General features: G+C 36.8%; 1 protein-coding gene and 1 long non-coding RNA gene across 3 annotated transcripts in view; both read right to left on the bottom strand.

Annotated features, from left to right (window-relative positions):
* The window catches only part of NKAIN2 (sodium/potassium transporting ATPase interacting 2), a 508,789-nt gene that overhangs the window by 140,011 nt on the left and 345,741 nt on the right, over nt 1-23,037 (bottom strand). The gene's annotated exons all lie outside the window — the stretch shown is intronic.
* Nucleotides 1,641-3,999, bottom strand: LOC125689643 (uncharacterized). The gene is made up of 3 exons (XR_007375375.1): nt 3,964-3,999; nt 3,805-3,865; nt 1,641-3,021 (listed from the first exon to the last, which is right to left on the bottom strand). It is a non-coding gene; the product is annotated as an uncharacterized LOC125689643 (long non-coding RNA).

The following is a 23,037-nucleotide window of genomic DNA, read 5'->3' as shown; positions in this document are numbered from 1 at the left end:
ATGACTGTGAGAGAAAAGGTCCAGCAAGGACCCCTTGCATGTGAGTTGGCTTTCAACTTCAAACTTGAATCTGCGTCTCAGAAAACAAGGATTAGGATTAAAAGAATTAACAAAATTAAATGTTTCCCTTTGGTAGTTTATCAAACTTTGAGTAGAATGCGTCACGCCTTCAAATGTTTAACAAATCTGAGTGTTGTCATTGAACTGTTTTCAACTACTGGCTTTGAGATCTTTCATTAGCATGTTCATATGATAGAAATGATGAATCAACTCTAGAAACTCAGAAAAAAAAGAAAACAAGCAAACAAATAATACAAAATGTAACTAGTAGAGTCAGAGTTTACAGGAATTTGAATCACCCTATGCTAACAGCTGAAAGAAACTGAAACTGCTGGTATGAAGGAGCACAGTTCACTTGTTTTAGTGGGTTCTGGGTGCTGACCATCTTTATGTATAGGAAAACTCTTCATTCATTGTGCTTGTTTTTTTTGACCAGGATTGTGACATTTTACCAGAGTTTTCTGTGGAACTGAAGAGGACAAACATTTTCAATCAATCTTATAGAAATAGAAATCCAGACTAATATTTCAAACTCATCTTTTCATGCAAACTACATAGAAAACTAGATTAAAAGGAATATACATATCTTCCTCAATTTTGAATTAACAACAGAAACATTAATCAATAACAACTAGTACTTCATTCTGAGATAGACAACAGTGCCTGTTTATGATTCAAAGGAATCTTATGTGCTGTCAAGGAAATATTCAAGGTAAGCAGGTTAGCAATAAGGTTTCCTACAGTATCTAAAACATTTATTATCTTAAGACACAAAATAATTGCACAATTTTATACTGTAGGTTTTGTAAGAGAAAGCAAATAAAGCAAACTCAAATGTTTTCTGTCACCTAGACAGGTGTTACTGCATGCTAACAGAAGAAATACCAAAAACCCATCCAGAGAATAGAAGCAAACTTTATTCACTAAGCAGTCATTTGACATTCCTTTTTACAGAGCCTTCCCCTTGGGCCAGGGTGTCTGTGATAAAGATAAGCTCACACTGTAAATGCTTGCTTTATATCCAGATATGTTGAACTGTGCTAAAAGCAATATTTGCAGTTAACATTACTGTGCAAATTTCTTGCCATTTTAGAGATAGCTAGAAAGACAACATTGTCAATGTTTCTTTCATACTAATACTTCTACCCAAACTTCTCATACAAGCATTCTATATTTTAAATGCTTCTCGAACTGGAAAGTTTTTTTCCTTTTTACCAATTACTTACCAGTGAGAATATGAAAAGCAAAATCTCAAGCATTGATTTGAATGCAAAGCTAAAAATCATTAGCTCCTCTTTTTAAAAAAAAACTTTCAGAAATATCTGTGTTTACCAAATTTTATTTTAGACAATTTCATTTTCATGCAACAATGTGCGTGAAAATAAGACAATGACTCCTCACAGTAACCAAAGGTGTTCTTACAACTGGCACTACTGAAATCATCCAAGAAAAAAGCATAGGACACAGCTATGTTCAACCTTTATTATAAATGCAGGCAGACAGAAATGAAGTGACCCACTTGCTTTCACTTTTGTGGCTGCAACTGTCAAACTTGGAGATCCATGTGTTCTTTCCTCAGATCACTAATGGCTTTTCTATGGCACATTAAATCTACTGACATGTAAAAAGGATCTTGTTTAAGTGACATCAGCCCAAAGTGCAGCAAAATAATTGATAGCTTCCCTTCTACTAACTTCATAAATCAGCTTTAAATTTCTGTTTACCTGTTCTTGAGAAATTTTTCTTCAAAATTTGCTTAAAACTATATGGCCAAAAGCGCACAAGAATCTAAAGCCTACTACTAAATCTGTGCTGTCCACATTCACAGAGATGATCATGTTTTTATCCTCACTTGTAAGCACAAACTGTTTAGGAATCTCAGAATCCAATTTTGACTTACGAACACACAGCTTGCTTTCAGAAATATGCTTGCATGTGTAATTAAAAGATATGGGGTAATGCTTACAGCTCCTGCCAAGGCATTCAGCAGAGAGCACCCTGGAGAAGGAGATGAAAGCAACTAGAGCAGTAGCCAGACAAATTGGAATATGGGGCAGAAACAGCAGGAGCCAGGAGCAGATAAAAGGTTAATGCAACAGTTGTGAGAGCAAGATGGGAAATGTATCCCAGGCAGAGCTTAAAACAGGTCCTGAGATTCACATGAAACAAACTGGCGAGTGTGAATTATGAAGATATAGTTCTATCTTGGGACTTTTGGCAAGCTTATAAATCATCTTTGCTTTTCTCTCATGGTTTATAGTATCACTGGAACACCTCGATGGAAATATAAACTCTTAAGTGAGATATCTGTTATTCATTCTCTACCTTGTTAAGTCATGCTTGCTGTAAACAAACATTCACTGGCTAAACATACATCTACTCATATTTGAACTCAAGGACCTCCAGTGATGAAAAGCATAACAATAACCTGCAGTTTGCCAAGCCCACCACAATACTTCGTCAAGGCATTGGACAGTGGGAGGATGGGGGGCCAGAAGAGAGAAGAGAGTTATTTCTGTGCATGTCTGCAAGAAAAAGAACACGGTCAGGTGCAGGGTTAGGTTAAGCATAGGAGAAATGAGGAAAATCCATTTTCAGAGACTTGCAGTTACACAGCTCCAATTAAAACCAGTGGGAGATGTTTGGCTAAATTCCATGCAACACTGAAATTTGAGGGGAAAGTTTTCAGCCATTAACTGTGATACAGTTTAGTTTGAAAGCTTAATGAGAGAAGGAAAATAGCATTTGGGGGGCAAGGTATTTGCATAGCCACTTCTTCTGCAGGTGTCTAATTGGTAGTGATACAGGTTTCATTAGAATACGCAGCAGGTTGTGGAGCAATCTAAAATGCCACTGAAGATAAATGCATTTTGTTATCAGCAAATGTAACTGCTTGCACTGGAAATCAACAGTGGAATATATCACACAATATCCATCCTGCATACTTCATTTCACTCAGTTCTGTGGAGAAATTGGAATACACAAAGAATTAACACCTTGCATGTTGGAGAGAAGTTACTTTAAAAGCCACAAGGATGGAAATGTAAAGTGGTGGGGGGGAAAGCAAACTATCTACTTTATTAGTGCAGTGTTTACTGCAATCCTTGCTGGAGAAAAGAAGCAGGTGGTGCAACAGAACCACCCTCTGAAGCTAGTGAGCCTTTGTATTTTTAAGACACAGTGTGAGAAGGTAAGCTGGGCTTTTACCAAATCCTCTGCGTGGGAAATTAATTCCTAAATAAGCTATTCTCTTCCAAAAGTGTGGTATCTTCGCATAGAAGATATTAAGTATTTCCACCTGGGCAGAAAATGGTTATTGTCTAGGAATGGATAGGAATTACAAGTCACAAACCACAAGGAAATACTGGTTTTGGGAAACCTCTGCCTCCCAGCTCTTTGTTAAAACTTAGTGTGATTGTAAATATGTATCTGTAAAACAAATGGAAATAAATGCAGTACTGCAGAGTATTAAACCCACAAATATTAAAAAATACAACCAAACCAGACCAAAAAAAAAAAAAAAAAAATTAAAAAAATGAAAGCAAAAGCAGCCTGCTAAACAAATCCAAAGTGAAATACAGGAAATAAGAAAAAGCACACAGATGCTGAATTAAAACATTCTAAAAAACAACCACCTTCTAACATTAGAGTTATCTTATATTCCTTAGCCTTTGGGGATTTTTTTCCCCCCTCAGACTTTAAATAGTGCACAGGACTATCTTCTCATCCTGTGCTTATACAGACCTTACAGACCTTGGCAGGAAATATCTTGGTCCATGACTGACACTGCCAGGCAATTTGCTTACTGCATAATCAATGAAAAAACAAGTGTTATAATTAAGAAACATACAAGAGAGTTTGGCTAAGCAGATTACTACACCAAAGAATAGATAAAGGGCTTACCCTTATCCTGGGCTTGTTAGCAAATCCCAAAGGGAGGGATCTCCAAAAAGAGATTCTTCCCTGCTGCTAGTCAGCTGTTAAATGGGGTCTAGGAGAGGTAGAGCTGAGCTCCACCCCTCCCAGCAGCACAGGTGAATTGCCTTCACCTGTGCTCCCAGGGCTGACTCATTGCTTGCCTCAGGTGATCAATCAGAGGTTCAGGCCGTGACTCAGCAGTTCCCATATACTTACACAGAAAAGAGATGTCATTAAAAAAAAAAAGTGAAGTAACCTAGCAATCAGAAAAGATGGAGTCACGTGGCATTCTGGATGATACAGAGGAATTTTATTTTTATTTTTTAGAGATGATTATCTCAGATTTTAAAACTTCTCTCTGTTCTCTGCATATTATATGTGACCACTAGCCAAGAGTTTCCATCAGGAATGTGATTTCTTACATGCAGAGTGAAGGTTTGCTTACATTTCCAGTAATATATACTTTTTTTCTTCAGGAAGTGCCTAGATATTTATAACAGAGAGACAGGCAAGCAGCTAACTGACCGCTTTGAAGAATGCCTCAGCACAGAGATGGAAAACCTGACAGATGTGTTGCAACCACACTCACTCTCAGGAATCAGGGCTGCTGATGTTTCTCCTGGGCCTCCTGGCTGCCAAGCAGTAAAAAACCATCAGAGCTAAATATGCCATCCACTTTGAGTTCCCCCCAGTCTGAAGATTAAGTGAGAGGTTCTTAGTTCGCTACCACCAGCATATCTGTGGGTTTTCCATTCTTCTCACTAATCACCTGCCTGCTGAGACCTGCCACAGATCCTGCACATCATCTGTCTTAGGAAAATGGTTACTTTCAATTACAACTTTTGTTTCACATAAACTGTGTGTGTGTTCTTGAATCTGAATAAATATGTAGAGCTCTGTACTTATCTATGTATACCAGGAGCTACTTTAGAATAGTTTTGGGAAAAAAAAAAAAAGTTTCCAACATCTTACTGTTTGCCTGTTATTTTCCTCTCTTTCTGCCTAACTCCTTTTCTTCTATTGAATTTTTGAGCCCAATTGCAGATATTAACAAAGTCTGACAGAGATGTCTAGATATTAAACTCATACAAATTTCATGAAGATGTGAAATGGGAAAGAGGAGCCTATTACTATGCTCTCTGAAAAACCCAAAAATGAGTATACAGTCATTTTTCCTAAGGGCTGGCTTGGTGGATCACCAAGGTGTTACGCTTTGCCTGAGTGCTTCTTTTAAATTTAATTTAATTTAATTTAATTTTATTTTATTTTGGAAAACTTAGGTATTATCACAAATGAGAAGTGAGTGTCAGTAATTGAGGTAAGATCTGAGAATTATTTATGACAGCTGTAGAAAGGGAGAGAGTACTGTGGAAGAGTACATTGACAGGACAGAGGGTAGTGGCAGTGATCATGATTGTGAAGGATACAAAATCATAGGAAATCAGGTCTTGGTTGTTACTCTGCACATTCAACAATTGGTTTTGTATTTGCTGATTTATATTCTATCTTTTTGGGATTCTGCTCTTTGCATGGGGTTTCCCAAGTCTATATTCTGAATAATGGAAGTATACAGCCTCCATTTATAGTTGCCAATATGATACAAATGTCTCCAACTCTGTGGAGAGCTGACTATAGGAACAAACTTTCCTTGCCCTAGCACTGCAGTAGAACACTAAAACATAAATATTTATTGCTTTTGTTAACTTTGGAGAACAACTGTTTTGATGAATTTAGTCATGCTGCAAATTATCCCTGAGCAGGCTATTAAATCTTTGCATTTGTTTATTAGCAGTAGCTCATATGTACCATTTTTAACCTCCTGTGGAATTTATTCATAACTGGTCAATATGATTATTTACCATTTACTCTTTGTGCACTTTGATTAATCACCAGAATCAGATAGCATTATTTCTGCTCCAGGAATGGATGACCTCTGTATTATAAGCAGGAAAAATATCTTGTTTGTTAATGAATTATACATGAATATACAGTTTTTGATGACTCCTGTGATAAAGGCAAAAAAAGGCATTAATACAGAGCCACGATTCCTTCTACTAACTGTGAATACCCTACAGATCCATTCTTTCTAGTATTTCTGATTCATTCCCTTCCCTTTACTATTCTTGTGAATAAAGTCTTCCTTGTACAAATGTTTGTGAATAAAATCACTGTGAGTGTGACTCAAATAAATCAGCAGCAATAGCACACAGGTTTGTTGCTTCATGCACCTCCAATTTAAATAGAGTAGGAGATTAATTCTGCTGGCTACGTAAACGAGCTCAGGTTCCCAAATTAAGAAAGCTAGAATCCCTATTAAGTTCATGTAGAGAGAGAACTAGAATTTTTCACATTCTAAGTTACTCAGGAAGCCCAGGTCTACATTGTTTATAAGTACATAGTCTGAATATTTTAAAGTATGCAGTGCACTTGAAAAATGTAAAGTATGCATAGTGCTAATTTTCACAAAGCATAGATACATCTTTTCTTACTGTGTGTATAGAACAAGAGATAAACAAGAGCTTGAGGGGGATTTTTTTTTAATATATCTATATTAGATTCCAAGAAATAACACTAGATGCATCAGAGATTACACAGAGGAACTAGTTTAAAAATATATATATTAATTATACTGTCATAAAATATATGAGACTTGGGGAGCAATATAACTTGGAATGAAAGCAATAAATTGGAACAAAAAATGCTTTAAAATGTGTAATTATCATGCATTAAGCTGAAAAAACAAGAGATAGAAATATCCATGCTCTTCAAAATGTCAAGTTGAACTCCTTGCTGTGAGCCAGGCTGCTTAATATATGGGTGGCTTTCAGCTCTGAAACTCTAATGCATAAAGGACAGCACAACAGGATGTTATAACTTCATGAAGATACTAAAATATAATATTTTATTAACATTAAATCATTTACTGGTATTTCTGAAGAAATATATTTTTGAATTTTTGTGCCTTTACCAGATAAACAAAAATCAAAATGTCACCTGCCTGAAACCACTGCTGTGCTCAAGGTCTCTGTGCTCAGTAATATAAAACCAAACTGGTTTATTTGTTTGTTAATAAACACATCTTGCTAATCTGGGTTTCTTTTGTTTCTTATCTTGCAGCTCCTGGAAATATGGGAGAATCTGTCAAAAAAAGGCAAACCAAACCCAAAATCCCAACCTTTAAATCCTTGCTTCAATTTCAGCTTTTTGTCAATATAATAACTAAAAAAAAGGACAAAGTTTTATTCACTGAGGGCTACATGTAATTCACCTTGCTGTCTTTGCTGTTGAGAGGTACAATTTTGTCACTATTGTTTGTGTTGAGCAATGCCTCATATTATGAAAGCTATCCCTGAAGACAGCATGAGCAATTAGAATCAGAGTCAAAACCAGCCAGGTAAAACACACTCCAACGTTGTAATCCCTGCTTCTAAATACAGCATTGACTGCAGGCCGTGGAAGCCCAGATAAGTCAGCTCTCTCTCTGTCTCTTCTCTTCTTGTCTCTCTCTCTCCCCCCCCCCCCCCCCTTTTTTTCTAAGGACAGTTTGATAAAAGTAATCAGTTTAATCAGTGACCTTGCTTCCAAGACCTAGGTTACTGGAGATGATTTTGTTTGCATATGTAAATGTAATTATTTCCTCTCTGAATGCAGTTGGCTGCAGCCCAGACCTCTATATGTAGACTGAACACTGATAGGGATTCAGGTAAGATTTTGAAAGCAGCTGCCATACAAATTTGTCATATATGTGTCCACAGATAATTCTCCCTTTAAGTGTACATCTAATTAAGGCTCCACCTGTGGATTTACAATATTATTCACTAGCCCTCAGAATACAAGAGGAAGTAGGAGATGCTGAATGTCACCAGTATTTCAGGAAATGGCAGAGATCTCCATGAAGAAAAAGCACTAGGTTACAAGAAATGCAAATTTTCAAGTGAGAGGGGAATGTTAAGATGATTTTTCCTAATAAGAACAGGACAGAGAATTTCAGACAGTTTCCCAGTACATACTGTCCAGTAGAGTTTGTAGGGAATTCACAATACATAGAATAGTAACTTAACTACTTCAAGTGATAAGTGCTCCTCCACATCTTTAAGGAACATTATTTATTTCTATTCTATTAGTAAGCACTTTAAATTTATTTACTAAGAACCTAAAATCATTAGCTTTCACTATAACTTTTTTCCTGTAAAGAAATAGCTGCTAGACTGCTGTGCAGAAATATGCTAGATTGTTTTTATTTTTCGTGAACAAACTGAAGAGATTGAGTTTCCTCCATTTCTTGCTAAGTTTTATTAATCATTATTTCCCCACACTTCTCTTGTTGTTTCCCATACTTTTAAAATGTACGCAACAAAACTACACTCAGGAGACTAAAAGCAGTTCACAAATGAAACATTTAATATCCATAGGTCAAGTTTATCCTCAGAGCTACAGTGTCTAACCAAGTCATTCTCTTATCTCTGGTGTCTCCAAATTCTTTCCATCATATGCAATCCAAGATATTCCTTCCCATCTCACAGGAATAACCTACATCTCTTTTTTTTTTTTTTTTTCCCCTAGGTGCATGACCTTGGATTTGGCACTGTTTGCATTTTTCAGATGAGCCCATTTCACCAAGAAATCTAGATTAATCTATAAAGCTGACTTGACCTCATCATTATTTATCAGTCAAGCTAGCCAAAACCCATTGTTTTTCAGTTGTTAGGAATTTTGTTTGCTTATAATTTAGTTTCAGTCCTAATCAGATCCCAGTCCATGTCACAAATTAGACACTGAACTAGCAGACTTGCCCTAGAGCTCTAACCCAACAAATGACCTCTTACAGCCTATAATAAAACTAACGTTCTTGCCACTGTTTGCTGTAAACCTGGCAGGAACATCATTTCCCTGAAAATCCACCTATTTGGTATCCTTACAAACATAAAAATATGAATGTGTTTGCTTTGTTAACTACAGAGAGAGGAAAACACAATGAAGTTTTAGAGAAATCATGTCTACACCTCAAATTCAAAATTTGTAACAACTCAGCATCTCAAATTGGAGGCATGGTCTGAACCTGTTGAGAAGAAAGTTTGCAGAGATACCTGACTTTAGCTTGCTGTATTGTCTCTTCTGTAGGATAGCTGGTAAACAAAGTTGTGGGCAACACTGGGTATTAATGCCATACAAATCTCACTGCCAAAACTGTGTAATATTCTTAAAAAGGAAAAGTTAAACATGAGATGTTGTTAGGAAATTGCCTTGGGGAATAAATGTTTCTAGGGGCTTATATTAGTGGTTGGACACAGCCTGGCATTAGAATAAATAGAATAGGATAGAATAGTCCAGTAGGAAGAGACCTATAAAGATCACGGAGTGCAACCACCTGACCACTTCAGGAAAAAACAAAAGTTACATCATGTTATTGAGGACGTTGTCCAAATGCCTCTAGAACACTAACAAGCAGGATACATCAATCAAATCTCCATGAAGTCTGTTCTAGGTTTTGACCAGCCTCATCGCAAAGAAATGTTTCCTAATGCCCATCTGACCCTCACCTGATGCACTTTGTGCTGTTCTCAGCCTGCCACAGGTGACCAGAACCAAAGCCCAGCATCTCCCTCTGCTTCCTCTCCTCAGGCAGCTGCAGACAGTAGTGAGGTCATCTCAGCCTGCTCTTCTCTATGCTGCCAACGCAGTCATAAAACATAATGCTCAAGCCCAGTGTATGCAACTGGGTATGAATCCTGACTACTGTTGAACCAGTGGATAGTGTCTTATCTATAGTTTATTCATGAAGGTAGTCTCTTTGCACCATCTCACAACAGAAAATTAAGCTTCCCAAACCATGTGATATCCAGAGATACCCAGACACACCCCATCAGTCTTTCTATACAACCTGCCTGTATATTGAGTTATACCAACAATAATATGCATTAGCTAGGTCTTGTTACTGTGCATATAGAATTTTTTTGTTGTTGTTGTTTTCTAAGTTAGTGATTTCAAATCAGTAACTTCAGATGCTATTTTCAGTGCAAAAATAATGATATGGCTGACTGGAATAGATACTGTATATTAACCTTTAATTTACTCCAGGCATAATAGCTTAATCTCAGACACATAAAAGCAATCCAGCTCTGAGCGCTGCTGTTAGGAAGATACTTTCTTCAGTCAGAACAGCTAGAATACAGAGCAACTAGCATACAAAGAAACAAACATGTGACTTTGGTTTCACCTTGACGATGACTTGATTTTCCTCTTATCCTGGAAATGATTTGTCTTTCCAATTAGAATAAAAGAAAATGTTCCTAAATAGAGACCTAAGAAAAGTAGATGCATACTCTACACACATTTACGTATGTATTCTGGACTGTATTTGGAATGTGGCACTGCATGGTGTTTTAAATGATGTTGTGAATTACATGGTTCATAAAACTGCAACAGAAATTGTCTGAGGAAGGCTTGGTTCTAAATAATAAAAGTTGTCTTTTATTTTTTTTCTATCTAGCTGTTGACAGAAGCTTGTTAACTTAAAAGGAGAAGCTGCATTTCCACGAAACCAGATGTATAAATATTTTAACAACATCATAGATGTTTTCCCTGGTGCTGCAGCACGTGGTAGCTTCAGCTTCTAAGCACACACACCACACACGTACACACGTATTTCAGCTGGGAGGGAAGGTAGAGAAAGAAAGCGAACATGGTTCATGGTTAAGAGGGCAGGTGGGGCTTGGCCAGATGAGAAAGCAAATGAGTCTTTACCAAGTGATCAGCTTAGAGCTTTAGCTACTTTTTAATTCCTTTGTTTAAGAAGACCCTGTGGGTGCTTTTGGGCATTCCATCTAAGGAGCATTAACAAGGGCCCATTATAATTATTAGTATCTACAAGTGTGCCTCATCCAGAATCATTTGTAAATACAATGGCAAACCTTATTTGAAAGAAATGGAGCAAGGCAGAGAATTCTGCTTGCAAAATACGGAGTTGCAGCTAGGTGCTCCTAGTTTCCAAGCATTTAATCCATCCTTCATGTACAATTCAGTGTGCTTTGGAAACAAGAAAAAGAAAACTTATTACTATATTATCAATGTATTTGTAAACCTCACTGAAGGAAAGCATGCTGCTCTAGCATCAAGCATGAGAAAAATGCCCTAGATATTTTTATAGCACAATTTAAATGATCACTTGCTAGGCTACTACACAAGACAGAAATAACTTCTTATGTGAAAAATGTAAAGCTTTATAGAAGAAAATCCTTGCATTCATATTTGTGTAACATTCGGCTTTGCATTTACTTGTCCCAAGAGTGGTAATTGTATCACCCTCACAGGATGGCCTTTCCCTCCTCAGGGCAAGTCAGCAGCTTTCATTGATATGACACAAGCTCCACAGTACCCAGGAGGTCTCTTTGGTCCGGTACTCCGTCTATGCAAATGAAAGCCTTTATGAAGCAAAACCTCTCTGATTTTCACTTCACTAAAACGTACCGACCATAAAATTATACAAAACTAAAAAACGCGGTGGTTTTTTTTTTTTTTTTTCTTTTGAATTTTTCATGAGATTTAGGGTCACTCAGCTGTATTCATATCTCAGAAAAGAAACAATGTTTTTAACATTGCAAACTACAAAATACAATGAGGACTCCTACCCCATATAGTTGACAATAAGTTTTATTTTATGAACAAGAATCTGGTTTAGCAAGTTAAAGAACAGTTCTTAAATATTAATAAAGCATACTTTTCCCCTACTTCAACCCAAGAAAATATAAGGTTTTTGATGCAGTATTGCAACGTCGGTCTTTTAATGCTTATGACTTCTGATTAATTATTGATTACATTTTTCCTAAATAATGTATTTTCATCAGTTAAAAAAAAATATCAGGAAATCACGGTAAGAATTTCTGCTGCTGGTATGAATCTAGAGTGTGTGGTCATGTACAATTAGAAAATAGAGCACTGCTAACACTGACATAAACATTTTTGGAATAATCAATAGAGTGTCCCTTGAGGGCCCTGCCTGGGCTGTGGTCACCTTACTCCCACCTCATGATCTCATCCTGGAGCAGTTCTGCTCTTGTCACTCCCGCCCTGTACCAGACGCAGTCTGGTTAGGTACAGCTCATCTATGAGAAAGCACAGTGCTGGTAGATGACATGCATGCTTTCTAGCTGCAGATTTTTAAGATGTTCAGTTTTGTCTTAACGTCTGTTGCCTGCATTGTATAAGAATGCGTAAGACTAAACTACAATTTTCATCCAAAATTGCTGTCTGTTTACAAGGATACTGCAATTGCCTACCATTACAGTACCATTATAGCTGTTTACAACATGTAGACTGCTTTCTAGCCACCCAGCCACCTCCCTCAACCTTTCTTCATAACCTCTGCTTCTCTCCATTCCTGAGAATTTATTTTGTTCTTAAATATCTTAACTAACTTGCTGATACGAAATATTCGAGCATAGAGTTAATTTAGCAAAATTATTTTCACTCTCAACCTTTTTTTCTTTAGTAAACAAAACCATTCTTCAGCTATGCTGAACAAAACAATACCCTTTCTTGTTTGGTGTGCTATTGCAGCTGATGAGGAACTGCTCTCAATCTATGACAGCTTCCCCTATTTTCATCCTTGAATTTGGTGCTTGGCCCTTGAAGCTCAGCCTGATGTCTTTCAGTGTTGTTTTATTTGAATTAGTGCTGAATCAAACAGGATTCCTTGATTCTCAGCTCCTTTGCTGTTAAAGGGTTCCCGCTGAGCCTGACATTATCTCAGCATCTTCTTTGTACTGTCTGTGATTCCTGTGATGGAACTGTACAGTACTCTTTAGCATAATAAAATCCTTGGTCTTTTTGGTCATTTCTGGTACATTTTGTGGACAGTCCAACTTTTACAATATTTGTGTTTATAGGCATTCCCCCTCTTAGAGCAGCTAACGGTGCTTGTTTACATACAGAACACACTTTTTCCTTTATGGTCTGGACATTGTGAACATTGTGGGCTCAGAGAGACATCTTCTACATGTTCTGAGAAATTGTTTAGGAGCAGTGCAGAATCTTATTCTAAGTGAAAGTTTTTCAGTTTCCTTGCACTATATCCTTACTACTTGTTAGTGAGCTGCGCAGACCTCTTATAATTATTCTTTTTCAGTTTAAGAATATTCTGGTGCTGCACTGAAATTAAATATATAGACTGCTTTGTCCAGCTCCCTACCAGCTATTGCTGCTGCTGTTTGCAGAAGTCAACAAATATCCTATTTATCAGCACTCTGATAAATAGATCAATGTACCACATCTGCTTACTGGCCTCAGATTATTTTCCTTTTATAAAGCATTAGCACTTGGCCTTACTCCTCCCCTATAAAACCTCTGCTTTTCAGTGTCACAGTGGTTACATTGTTGCTGCCTCCACAAACAAGCTGGAATCAAAATTCTCACTGATCTAGTAACGCCATTACAAAATACAACAGCAGAATGGATGTCATCTTCTGTAATGGATGTGATGTTTTGGAAGAATGCAGCAATCAGAGAATATTATATTGACATATGACAGATGCCATAGATACATGAAACATTCTTGTATATTGAAACTATTGCATCACTGTTCTAGAAGTGTTATATGTATTTCTGCATGTATATACGCATGTGTTCCAGTGCCCGTGTGTTCTCTGTTCCTATAATTAGTCTGATAATTCTGATAAACATAATAGATACTGTTTTGGTGAGATAGAGGACACGAACCCAATTCAGTCTAAAGACAATTTGCTCCTACAGGCCTGCCAGGCAGTGTTAGGAAAGTGAGACATGCTTCTCCACACAAGGCAGCAAGGCTGCTTATTGCTCTGCTATCTGTTTCCTCTGTTGTTGCATTCTGAAGAAATTGGACTGTGGTCTGAAAGCCTGGCAGTTCCTGGGCAACTTGACACTGTGCAAGATTCTGCTGCCGATGCTGATGCTGAGGCACCAGGCCTTTTGGAGCAAGCAGAATACAAGAAGCCCTACCGGAATGGCTGGCATTATTTTTCACTCTATTTTCACCACAGAATAGTGAGTGGGCACTTCCTTCTAATCATACTGATTTTGATGATACACATAATGGACTATATGTGCCAAAACCTTTAGGGTTTCTCTCTTGCTGCTTGAGCATCTGAAGCCTAGACACTCACTCTTGTTTTGCAGCAGAGATTAGCATCTTTAAGTATTACCCTGGGTATCCCAATCCTTGGTTTGGAATCAGCCTAGTTTGTTGCTTTGAAATAGTCTTCCTAGAAACTGACATCACAAATCTCACAACTGATCTTGTCTCTGACACAAAGCTTACTTTGTATTCTTCCAAAAGGAATGTTCTTCCAAAAGGAATGTAGTTTTATCAAGAAGAGAAAGCTAAGGGGCAACATTAGAAAGTTAGCATAGACGTAAAGGGTCAGGTCAAAGATGTATCCTGCCTCCTGCCCTGATTGTCTAAGTGGCCAGAAGCAGATGTCTTGGGAGGCAGACAGAGAGGGACAAGTATATTACCATTATTTCTTGAAATACTCTTGCTGCACAGCGTTCACTATGTGTTTACTAATCCTCAGAGAATTTTTGTTTCATGATAACAGTGTTTTCATGTAAAAAGTAATGAAAACTGGAATAATTTATCTAGAGTGATGGCAAACATAGCTATCAATAATCTTTTGAGGTCCATTCCTGGTTGCAGAATAAAACAAATTATTTAAACAAGTGGTATCATTCTTGTCTTTATCAATGAAATCTCTTTCACCTAATCTTATAACATCACATTTAAATATAAACTAATTGAAGATTTTTCTTATGAAAGTGGAGATAAATCATCTCTGACATTTTTTAGGATGGAATGAACTGCTGGCAAGAAGTCTGTTCACTACAGAAGTTTGGTGGGAACCCAAAGCCAAATGCAGATCAGTTTTCCCTAAAACACAGACCAGATTCAACCTGTTCCTTCCTGTCACGTTTGCTAGTCATTTGGTATCATAACATTATTTCTGTCCACGCTGTCTTCCTGACTTCCTAATCTTTCCTTTGAAAGTGGCAGTAATGAACTTTATCTTCGTATTTTCATTTTTGTGCTTTCACCCCCAGACTGGCTACAAACGTCAGTTTAATTCTTGTTACCACCACTTTCCTGTTTATGCAACATTGGTTTGTTTTCCTGGAAATAAGCATTACAGGTAGTCTAAGACTTTCTACATTTCCTGCTGTTCTGTTCCAGTATGTTGCTTTATTCTCCTATTAATCACCTTCTCTTCCTTGCTGAGAGCACTAGTAGACAGATCTCTTCTACTCTGTTTCATGCACTGTGCACTAGCTAATTACATTAGAAGACTTGTGCTTTATAATTCTGAATTGTTTCTTTATTTATGAATTCTATTCACATAAGTGTTAGAAATACAGGAAGAATTTGAGCCCTGGAAGCACAGACTGGTGTTCTGCCATTTCCTCCATACAGAAATCCCATGAAGGTCAACAAAGGAAAATGTGAAGTTCTGCCTTTGGAAAGAAGTAACTCCTAGCACCAGTACATGGTGGGAGAGAAACCTGCCAGTAGGTCAAGGCAGATGATCCTTCCCCTCAGCTCAGCACATTTGGAGTGCTGAGTGTAGCTCTATCTCCTCTAACACATCCAGTATAAGAAAGTTACGGACACACTAGAGAGAATCCAACAAAGGACCAGAAAAATGATTATGGGATTGGAGCATCTCTCTTATGAGGAAAGATTGAGTGAGTTTATGTTCAGAGATAATCTTATCAATGTTAATAAATACCTGAAGGGAGGGCATAAAGGGGATAGAGCTAGGCTCTTCAGTTACGCCAAGTGACAGCACAAGAAGCAGTGGGCATAAAATGGAACACAGGAGACTCTCTCTAACTATCAGTCAGATATTTTTTACTGTGTGGCACTGAGAGGCTGTGGAATGTCCTCCTTAGCGATCTCCAAAAGTTAACTAGTTGTGGGCACTGTCCTCCTGCTCTGGTGTTCCTTTTTGGGCAAAAGTTGGAGCAGATGGTCCTGCCATCCTCAACCAGTCTGTGATTATGTCATTCAAACTGTTTCTATTATTTTGTCTCTTAGAACCCCCCACAAGTGGTGACTATCTTTGAAACACAGTATGAATGGAAATCAAGTGGAACATCAGCATTCATGTAATGTCAACCTGCAATCTCAGCCTTTCTTCCTTGGGAAGAAAGAAAAGAAAAAGGAAAAAAAGAGCTATTTTTTACTTGAAACAATTGTATCAAAGAAGCTCATCTGTTTTACAGTGATTTCTTTACAATATTTTTATTTTGTATCCAGTACTTCTCTAGTGAGTAAAATACAAAAAAGTCTGGAGACAAGGACTTTGACTGAGTATTTTTCCCTTTCTAAGGGAGTAAACTAACCTTTTGACTAAGAAGTTCAGTCTTTTTTGTTTTCTTTTTAGGGCCTCATAAATCTTGAATACTTGGTTACTCTGGGGCCCAGCTTTGTTATTCCCATTTATTTCCTAGCTATTCTGTGCCCCACTTAGTTGATAAATTTTCCATGAAAGCAGCAGATTAAGATTTGACACCCTGAAATCTGGTGTAGAGACTTCTGACTTAGATTTTACATCAACTGAGAAAAAGCTTTAATTATTACACTATTTGTAAAAGATAAGGTCTAGTTTCATTACCCAAATATCATTTTCCAGTGGCTGACTTCCTAAAATGACTGAAACACGGTCTACTGGGCATTTATCTAAATTCTGTACTCTTCAGTTTGAATAAATTGCAATGCTTATTATTCTGTCCTCGGTTATACACCCATGTTCCCACATAATTTTTTTTCTTACTCCTGTGTTTTTACTATCTATTTATGTTTTTACTTATTAAAGCTCTTTATAGGTTAGAAGAAACACATTACTTTGGATTGTAAAAATAATTTTAAATATTCAGACATTTTATATTGCTGCTTTAATTTTTATTTTAGAATTGAAGCTGGAAATTTTCCTTTTGAAACTATAAAACTGGCCAGAGTAAAATGGTCAAAATTTTTCTTCTTAAACTGGCACATTTTTGTAAACAAAGTGGTATATGAAAAGAAATAATGCTGTAAATTTTGTCTCCTGTTGAAAAGTAAATGTTAAGATAAAAGACTTCACTTAGTGTCAGTCAGCATTCCTCCTGTTTATTTTATTCATCTAAATACTAAAATATATCACACAATAAGAAATAAGAGGAACAAAGAAGAATAGGGAAAACATTGGTCTTACTGAGTTTTTGGAAGTTATAATTTATAAAAATACAGGTTCCAAAACCAGCATGGCTTAAGTGGAGAAATAACGATATTTAGGAAGGTTCATGCGATGAAATTTCTATCAAAATACCTTTCAGCTGCTGTCTATAGTTCCTTTCTAAATTGTAGAGATTTGCTACATACACGGCAAAGTTACTTGAGCATTTGTGAAGTAAATAGCCTGTAAAGAAAAAGTGTCCACCCCTCTCAAAAACCTCCTCAGCACAGACCCTCTGAATTCACATTTGACTGTGCAATTGCAACATATCTATTGATCACAATCACATATGACAATACAGGACTACACTTTAACAGATACCTAGCCAGCAGGTCTCCGCATTACTTTTTAGGTCAAATGGAGCATCTTAAAGGGGAAATGTGGATGTAAAACCTCCTTGTTTCAATATCTGATCACCATGTCTTCTCTTGCACCATTCTGGGGCACTCAAGAGTAGTTACATTCTGTCATTGTCCCTGTGAACAAAGTGGCAATGGTACAAAGAAGTTGTACTCCAAATTGTTTCAGATTTTTCTTAGACGATGTCTAATATGTTTTCTGCCTCTCAGTAAAAGTGTTATCACTTTTATCCTGTAGGCAGATGAGAAATTCCCTTCTAGCTGACTTGAAAAATAGAGTAAGAGTCTTTACAGAGCAAGCATTGTTAAATGAGTTTGCCACCAACATTTAAGAGACCGGCATATAAGTGACCTTATATTCTCAGCACAACCAATATTCCTTAACTCTGCATCTCTACCTTTTCCCCTCTGTTATTGAATTCCAGAAAGATGTGCAAAGACATTAATATCTCAGCTGGAACAACTAAGACTGAATATTATTGAGTTTTCTTATTAAATGTGGCATTTTCATTAAAATGCCTTTCTTTTTTTCTGAAAAATCACGATGCTGTATTATCTGTTCTGATACAAGAGCATTGCAGAAAGTGCCTAGGAGGTAATACAGCTTAGGAAAACAATTAAATATGATGGCTGGCCAAAGGCAATTTATACATTTGTTTCCTTCTTGGCAGGTTATATTTTTAGCAACAAGTTCTGCACCTGAAGCATCAGTGCATTACTTTCATAGTGACAGAAGGGAGAGAAAGGCTGTTTTGTGTAATCCCATCTTACAAGGATGGGTGAGTCTGTCAAGAACAGGAGTGAGATGTTTGTGTTAAATTCAAAGTACTGTCATGTGAATGTAAAATCTACTTCAGCAATACGGGCATGGAATAATCAAAGAAAAGTGAATGACAAACTGTGAATGTGGCTCATGGTTTAGTACAGAATTACAGACATTGCCTCCATGTACACATATAAATAATGATTATGAATTTTTTAACCATGGATGCTTACCCTTAGCTTCCTTTCTTCTATTGAATCTCAGTACATCATAGGAAAAAAATACAGATTGGCAAAATTATTTTAATTTCCCAGTTTTGCTTGGCTATCTTCACCATTTCTTCTTTTCCTGAGAAAACACATACTTGCTTCTGGCTTCAAATGCCCATGAGATGTTCCACACCATGGAAATACTCTCCAAGTGAGAGTTGAGGAAATGTTTCAAATGTCTAACTCTAGCAGCTGCACATGAACCATACAATTGTGAATGACATTTTGAGTCACTCTCTTGTTCACAGACTGAATAAACAAAAGAAATGCTTAATGCAGAGGCATGGAGTCCTCAATTGCCTGTTTTTTTCCTGTTCTGCAATCCAGAACTGAGCCAGTGATGTACATCACTGTTGTGCAATGATATATGATTGATGAACCAAGTAAGTAGAGACAATAGCTGCCCAACAAATGGTCTATCTTTATCCTCCTAGACTTACCACAACACCCATAGGATTTGGCCTAGTGAGTGTGCTGCCAACTTCCATTGTGGATGAAGCTGTCTTGCAGTTATACACTACACCAACAGATATTAAACTTCTGATTCTTCCAGTAATCAGATATGAGCTTAATTTTGACATTTGTGACATGTTTGTGAGCTGCCTTGCTGGAATCGGTGAGGTTATTCTTGCTTGTAGGGATTTTAGGAATGGCTAGGCTAGTGGCTCCTATTCAGCAAAGCACTCAAGCATGTATCTGCCTTTCCCACTAAAGTCCAATTAATGGATCTCAAGTATGTGCTTAAGTATTTTCTTAAGTTTAAACAGTGATAGCTTATATAATTGGGGTCAATGAAGAGAAACTGTGTCAGCAGACATAATGAATGATATTTTCTTCACTTCAAGCACAGACGAAGTGTTTGAAAGCAACAAATGATATTACTCACTCCTATTACATATGCAAACTGCAAAAAAACCTTTAAGTCGCTGCATCCTCAGAAAGAATTTTTTTTTTTCTGTGAAACCATTCTGTCTAGATTGAAAAACAAAAACAAAAACAAAAACAAATTAAAAAACCCAACTGACTAAGGAAAAAAAAAAACACCAAACACCAATTTCTTTCCTTTCTTCTGCTTCCCAGAGATCACGAAGGTAGCCTTTTAAGTATGTTACATCCAAGGATGTATCCAAGGATACATTTTCCTCGTGAAACACATAATTGCATTCTCCTATTCAGATACCACATTTTGACTCTTCTATCTCCTTACCAGAAAACTGCTAGCATTTTACTCTCTTTCTCATTTTCAACTCTTCTAAAGCATTTCCTTTTCCTGGTTCTGAAATATTTTTTTTCCTTTACAGATGCTACAGTCCCATTTCAGCTACATTTTAAGAATGTTTCAAATAATCTATGTCTTTAAAAGATTTCCTTGCCTCTTAAAGTGGAACTCTTGCTACTCTAAAACTGAGAGAGATCTTGCCCTCCACCTTCCAGGATGGATGATGTAAAAGAAAGAACTAAAAGGAACTGGAAGGAGTAATACCAAAAAACACAAAGCTAACAGAAATGATTTAAGTATAGAGAGGTGACCCCAGGCCTTCAGCTGTGAGGCACTGTCTGTATCTGTTGCTGAGGAACAATCTGTCCCTCAGCACATGGAGAAATGAGTTACTGCTCTTCTTCAAGATAGGAATGGATAGCATCAGCCAAAGAGAGGGAGAGTTTTTCATTGGCACCAAGAGCTCTCTGATAATCAATCATTTATAAAAATTGCTGTTTGATTGAAATCCTGTAAAAATGAAAAACCTAAATTTACTTAATAAGCATACTTATTCCAAAAACAAAAATAAATTCATGTTCTGAATGAAAAGCTCACAGTTCTGCAAAAACACAGTATTAAGTAATTTAGTTTCACTGTATGGGGAAGCCATCTTTTTGAGTCTATTCTGAGACACTAAATGCCCAACTTTTATAAAGGGTTATACTGAATAGAATCATCCTAGCATGAATGGTTTGAACAAGAATACTCTACTAACGCTTACAAAACTTTTTGTGAACTTCAGACAGGAAAAGTTCTGATTTCAAGAAATAAATCCAGTGCAAGATTAAGACCTATAACTTCAATGGTTTCAAATACAGGTCTGACTGTGTGACAAGTATCTAAATTCCCATTACATGGAATATAATGCTTCATTGTAGTTAATGGAGATAGTCAATGGAGTCCTGGGAGTGATTCAGATAACAAGGCAATACGTATGTACTGTAGGATGAAACAACTTGCTTAGACTCCATTGTGTATTTCATGGCATTGTGTGTCTGTTCACAGTACTGAGAACATCATTGCATTGCATGAGACATGAGACAATTTTGCACAATAGCTGATATTCTGGTGAAGGTGGTACTGAGGAACTGGTAGGGTTTCTGTAATGTCGGTTCTGTGTCTTTCCAGGGTATGATTTGAAATCACTGATTTTCCAGCCCTTTTGAAATCACCAGGATAAGACTGTCTTAATGTTTGCTGGAGCAGCTTGATCCCCAGTGAAATGAATTGCAACTGAAAAGACCTAAGCACTGAACAAGCAAATGTTAGGCCTTATAAAAAGAGGCTTTATATAAAAAAGGCCTTCTATAAAACTTACATTCACTCCCGTGTTACATAATTTATTTGATATCTGAGCCCCTCTGTCAGGTTTTGAATGTAAAAATAAAAGGCAGAATTCTGATTCCCTGAACTTTAGAAAGTATGGTAATCACCCAGGAGAGAAGAGATCAGGGTTTGGATCTGTTCTTTAAGATACGTTATTTAATATTTTAGCCACTGACAGTGGAACATAAAATGCACAAACAAGACTGAACTTATACACTTCTCTTGGAAAATGAGTGCTCTGATTAAAAGGTTGAGAATCATGCTTCCTCTTTTACATTCCCTCTTTCAGCTTCAAGTTCTTTCCTGCTGAAGGTCTCTGCCTCAAAATGATGGAGAGATGTTTACTCTGAAGTATTTCTGCACAGATTATTGACAAAGGGACTTCTCTCAGAGATTGGAGACTATTATTTTTATTCTTTAGAATACTAGCATGGGAAGGAGAGAATCGAATCTCTCTGGCCTCTCTTCTGTATAAGAAATCTGCCCATTTGATAGTCTCAAAAATTCACCTTATATTTTATAATATATTAGGCCCCTTAGAGAATACAAGCACATACAAAGCTTATATTTTAGGTGGGAAACAGGATCCTCAAATGAGGGCAGTTCAGAACACGTGCAGGAAAAGATTACTGAAGAATTGAGATGGCCAAAGAATTTTTCAGTGAGGGATCTGATAATGTCTTCATGGTCAGATGAACTTGAATAATAATTTTTAAAGTCACAGGTCCTGCTTCTTTAGCTCAATATTCATTTTAGATAGCCACATCCTTCATGAGACCTAAGCCTTAATCTTTCCTTTATCATTACCTGTTATTTTTTTCTGCTTGTAAAATTTGTTAGCAAATCTGTGAACATAAGCCTTCCATTCACTACTTTTAAGGCTGATTTTGTTCAGTATTGAAGGCAATTTTATTAGTATAAAAAGAAACTAGCTTTTTTTATCAAGTCGAAGCATACACCTTTCAGCTCTTTTTATGTCAGACAGCACAGATTGATCTTTGTAGTGTTGCGGATGCTGGAAATGAACAAAAACTGCTCCTGAATATGACAGATATTAAAATGTTGCTGCAAACTCTAGAGAAGAAATATCAATTATCATTGCAACCATGTTTTAATGAAGAGGCAAAATAGAAGTGTCTCATTTGCAGGATCATCAGACTCACCAAGTTTTTTCTCATCGTTAGACAAACTCTCAGTTGGTAGCACATTTTATCTTGAAGAACCTGAAGAAACTAATTTTCTGCCCATTTGGAATTGAGCGCAAACTTTGGTCTTACAAGGGATCTGTGTTTCTTAGCTCACATCTTTACGAAACAAGAATCTCTGATTATTTCTCCTTTTTTCTAACTTAGGCAGTGTTGGACAAATTCATATTCCTTTGTGAATTAGTGAACTTTAAGCATATTTACAATATTGATTATTATCTTTATATTTAGAACAATTACACTGAAATATGAAATATGAATAATAGTGTAGCTTACATTGTATGTATGTAAGTGGTTTGATATAAACTGCTTAACTTTCAGAAGATGATTGATTTTGACAGATGTAATCCCCTAATGTTTCACAAGTCTCCCTGTTTCACCTTTCTAGATTCCTTTCTTCTAACCACACTGGTTGCATTGAATTCCTTAATCAAATCTCTGTTCTGCAATTGCTTTCATAACCATAAAAATGCAGTTCTTATTACTTCCATAGTTTTAACTTCTGGAAGTTTTGGTGTATACACGGTAGTCTCTCCAAATCTCATATTTACCTGTTCTGAGATGCCTGACAACTGGGGTATTTCTCTCTTACCACTTTGTTACAGATTAATCTTTTTGGCTATATAAATACT

Source organism: Lagopus muta, chromosome 2 (genome assembly GCF_023343835.1).
Source record: "Lagopus muta isolate bLagMut1 chromosome 2, bLagMut1 primary, whole genome shotgun sequence".
NCBI classification, from domain to species: domain Eukaryota; kingdom Metazoa; phylum Chordata; class Aves; order Galliformes; family Phasianidae; genus Lagopus; species Lagopus muta.
The sequence above is the reverse complement of the archived record's forward strand: the minus strand, read 5'-3'. Positions and strand labels throughout refer to the sequence as shown.